This window comes from Odocoileus virginianus, chromosome 24 (assembly GCF_023699985.2).
Source record: "Odocoileus virginianus isolate 20LAN1187 ecotype Illinois chromosome 24, Ovbor_1.2, whole genome shotgun sequence".
NCBI lineage: Eukaryota > Metazoa > Chordata > Mammalia > Artiodactyla > Cervidae > Odocoileus > Odocoileus virginianus.
Window position 1 is genome coordinate 45497753 of NC_069697.1, and position 4649 is coordinate 45502401.

The 4649-nt window shown below is 42.1% G+C and overlaps 1 protein-coding gene across 2 annotated transcripts in view; it reads right to left on the reverse strand.

Moving 5' to 3' along the window:
- The window catches only part of XPOT (exportin for tRNA), a 159386-nt gene extending 154801 nt beyond the window's left edge, over positions 1 to 4585 (reverse strand). The window contains exon 1 of one of the 2 annotated variants that reach the window (XM_020882828.2): positions 4434 to 4585. The gene's annotated coding sequence lies outside the window, so the exon portion shown is untranslated. The remainder of the gene's footprint in view (positions 1 to 4433) is intronic. The other variant, XM_070454657.1, reaches the window with a different exon arrangement.
- Positions 4586 to 4649: the final 64 nt, after the last annotated feature.

The following is a 4649-nucleotide window of genomic DNA, read 5'->3' on the forward strand; positions in this document are numbered from 1 at the left end:
TTAGCACAGAATACTCTGAGAGGCAGCACCTGCAAGGGAGGCAAGACTGGGCAGAGGGAGAGGGTGAACCACAGGGCAGCTGCCACAGCGTTGTTTCCGAGGTGAGTTCTGAAGCTGGATGTCTCAGACTGTCCCTTGTTCCTTTTTTAAAAATTTATTTTGGCTGCACTGGGTCTTAGTTGCAGCATGCAGGATCTCCCACCAGGGATCAAGACCACATTGAACCCTTTTTTTTTTTTAAAATAAGCAATTATTTATCTTTGAGGTACTGTGCCTTGTACCTTTACAGGTGACCAGTCATGGGATGTGGGCTGTCCCCAGGGAGGGGATGTAACCTAGTGTGAGGCAGTTGCCTTCACAGAAGGTAATTCTGGAGAACAACTCAACTGTGAGTCATCGGCAGCCAAGATTCCTGGCAGCTGTATGCTGAGCTCCAGGCAGGATACCACAGTGTTCACCGGAAATGTCAACAGTGATTAACCTCTGGGTTTGCGGATTAACGTTGGTTTTCTCTCTTTTAAAAATATTTTCGTAATGAATATAACATTGTTCTAAGGATTAAATGAGTTAATACACAGAAGGCACTTAGTAGAGTTCCTGGAATTTATTAGGTACTCAATAAATTTAGCTGTAATTATTTTTTGTGTGTGAATAGCTAAGAAAAGAAGAGAAGCTAAAGGCAAAGAAGAAAATGAAAGATATTCCCATTTGAATGCATAGTTCCAGAAAATAGCAAGGACAGGTAAGAAAGCCTTCCTCAGTGATCAACCCAGAGAAATAGAGAAAAACAATCAAATGGGAAAGACTAGAGATCTTCTTCAAGAAAATTAGAGATACCAAGGGAACATTTCATGAAAAGATGAGCACAATAAAGGACAGAAACGGTATGGATCTAACAGAAGCAGAAGATATTAAAAAGAGGTGAACAGAATACACAGAAGAACTGTACAAAAAAGATCTTCATGACCCAGATAACCATGATGGTGTGATCACTCACCTAGAGCCAGACATCCTGGAATCTGAAATCAAGTGAGCCTTAGGAAGCATCACTATGAACAAAGCTAGTGGAGGTGATGGAATTCCAGTTGGGCTATTTCAAATCCTTGAAAGATGATGCTGTGAAAGTGCTGCACTCAATATGCCAGCAAATTTGGAAAACTCAGCAGTGGCCACAGGACTGGAAAAGGTCAATTTTCATTCCAGTCCCAAAGAAAGGCAATGCTAAAGAATGTTCAAACTACCGCTCATCTCACATGCTAGCAAGGTAATGCTCAAAATCCTTCAAGCTATGCTTCAGTAGTGTGTGAACGGAGAACTTCCAGATGTACAAGCTGGGTTGAGAAAAGGCAGAGGAACCAGAGAGCAAATTGCCAACATTTGTTGGATCATAGAGAAAGGAAGGGAATTCCAGAATAACATCTCCTTCTGCTTTACTGACTATGCTAAAGCCTTTGACTATGTGGATCACAACAAACTGTGAAAAATTCTTCAAGAGCTGGGAGTACCAGACCACCTGACCTGTCTCCTGAGAAACCTGTATGCGGGTCAAGAAGCAACAATCCATGGGATTGCAAAGAGTTGAACACGATTCAGTGACTGAATAACAGCAACAACAAAAGTCACTAAGTTTCGGAGTCATTTAATACACAGCAGTAGATGGCAAGCATATCGTCAACAGCAAACATTTATTGCTACTGTCCAAAGTGTCTTGCTAATAGACTAAATCAGATGATCCTTTAAGGTAACCTGTATTTTTACAGCGTCAATGCTTTAATAGCCTATCATGTCACTGATTCAGTATCTTTCTCCTACAAAATTCCTTTAAGACAAGGAGAATCAGCCAATCAAATATAAACAGACATTAATAAACATCCATTAAGTTTGTAGAAATAAAGAACCTCAGCTGAAGCTGGAGTCAGAACATGTCTGCAGGGAGAGCTCATGTCTGCATCATCAGTTGCTCCAAACTGTAACAGACAGACCCCTGCCTCTTTCCCACACGAAGGTATTGCCTACTTTACTGTTTAGCAGGAAGAAGAAAACCATCTTTCTGGCCAACCACTGCCCAGTCAATCAAAGACTGTAGCACCACAAACAGGGAAAAGCCTCCACAGGCCATACTTTGAACTCTCTGCTTCCTCCCGTGAACTATTTAGTTATGACAGCCCCTTCAGTTCAGTTCAATTCAGTCGCTCAGTTGTGCCCAACTCTTTGTGACCCCATGGGCTACAGCCTGCCAGGCTTCTCTGTCCATGGAATTCTCCAGGCAAGAATACTGGAGTGGGTAACCACTCACTTCTCCACGGGATCTTCCTGTCCCAAGGAGCGAACCCAGGCTGCCTGCATTGCAGGTAAATTCTTTAGTATCTAAGCCACCAGGGAAGCCCTTCCATGTCCTCTGGACTTGCCAGTGGTCCACCATAGTTTCCATTACCTGAATTGCAATTCCTCTGGCTATTTCTGAGTAAACTCTTCTGCAGGTAAAATAATTGGCTACTATTAAATTTGATAAGTTCAAGGTATTATTCTAGGTGCTCTGCTGATTAAAAGGTCAGATGTTGTGAACGATAAAAGCAACAATAGTAACAATAAGTGTTAACTAGTATTTATTAAGCATCTATTTTGTCTTAGTGTTTTAGACACTGTGCATACACTCTCATTTAACCTTAATATATAGAAGAAGGAAATGGCAACCCACTCCAGTATTCTTGCCTGAAGAATTCCATTGACAGAGGAGCCTGGCGGGCTATAGTCCATGGGGTCACAAAGAGTTGGACACAACTGAGTGACTAACACACAACCTTAATATATATTGCTAAATGTTTTCCCGGAAGGTCACACCAAGTTACACTCCCATCTGTAAGGTATAAGAAGAGAGTCCCTGCATGTTTACCAGCACATAAAAAAAAATTTTTGCAAAATCTGGTAGGTGAAAAATATAATAATCTGCATTTCTCTGATGACTAGATCTTGATATGTTAAGCACATCAGACCTCTGCCTGACATACAGTTACAAAGATCTTTCCCCCAGGATGGCACTGTGTTTTCTTGAAATTTTTACAAACAATTCAATCCCTTCCTGGAATTGTAATTTCTTCCAATTCTTTCATAATTATGTTCTTCTATTTCTAGATCAATTAAATTTTCATTTGTATTTCTTTCTAGTTTGTTTATGATTTTGTTTTTTACATATGCAATTATTTTTTGTTGCAGGATACAGGGGGAAAGTTTTTTTTCCTTCCCCATAATCATGTCTCCTTCACTATTAATTGAGTTTTCCTTTCCCCACTCATCTATGATGTTACCCTTACTATCTAAGGAATTCTTACATATCTTGAGTATGTTTATGAGCTTTAAAACTGTCTTTCACTGCCTGTCGGTTTTGGTGCTAGTACTACACTTTTTTTTTGGATTACTTACTTTTCTATTCATTCATTTAGAACCATCACATTGTCTTCCAGGAAGCCTTGATTCCTCCAAAAAGACACCACGGCTGCCTCCCTTTTTACCTTTATAACATATAAAATTCTGCCTTGTATCACAGTTAACAGAGTTGATCTTACTGAATTATATTCTTGACAGCAAGCAACAGATACACTATATATTCATTAAAATCAAATTATGGGATGTTATATTAAAAGGTAACAATGGCAGAACAGATCTCATTTGACCAACAAAATGAAAACCAGCAAGTCCCTCATTTGACTAAGGAACATCATTGCGCCATCCATGATGAAGAGATTGTAAAGTCTAGGTTACCCTAGACTCTGCTTTAGGGAAATCACCACTTCATAGGGGAAAGAGACATGTAAATTTATGTGACTAAACAGATTATAACTAAATAGTATTAAAAAAAAAAAGCATGTACAAGGAAAGAGTAATAGCTAAGTGAGAAGTGGGTAGTGTCTCAAGCAGGGGACATACACATGAGCTGGGTTATGGAATTTCTTAAATGTCAGAAAAATTTGTAACTAACCTGAATGGCGAAGTGGATCAATTCAGATTCTTTAACAGAAGTTACATTAAGGCAGCCTTCATTCTGAGAACTTTCTAAGGAAGCCTGAGGTAGCATGGCCAAGCCCAGGACCAGCTCTGCGCGGAAGCCCTTTCGTTAGCACGAACTTGAGAGAACCCCCGCAGAGGCGAGAATTAACTCGCGTGACTGGGTGAAAATCAGACATGAGGAAAAGAAAGAAACGTTTACCTACGTGAGGCTTCTATAAACCACTTACTGGGCTTGGTTTGAAAGCAATGGCTACAGAGTCCTTGCTGTGAGAGCCAGCACGCTTCTAGGCCTCAGTCTCAATTCCTAGCCCTGCGCCTCAGGCTCGGCGGGGCCCAGGCCAGAGGTTAGCCCAAGCACTACTGACGTCACGTAACCGTGACGTCATCAGCACTGACGCAGTCTCACGGGGCGGGGCCTCTCAGCTCACCTCTGAACGTCAGCTCCACGGAGCAGCGAGTTGGCCTCTTAGCGCTCTGCCCTGAGGGTCCGAATAGTCAGAGCTGCGGGAACTGAAGCGCCGAAGCGGCTCAGGAGCTGAGGGGCGGTCACCCGTCTCTCGCCTGAACTCTTATCCTCGTCCTCTCTGAGGCCCAGGCTCGGTCCGGGCAGCAGCGCGCTCACGAGCCCGCCGCTTGCAGCGGTT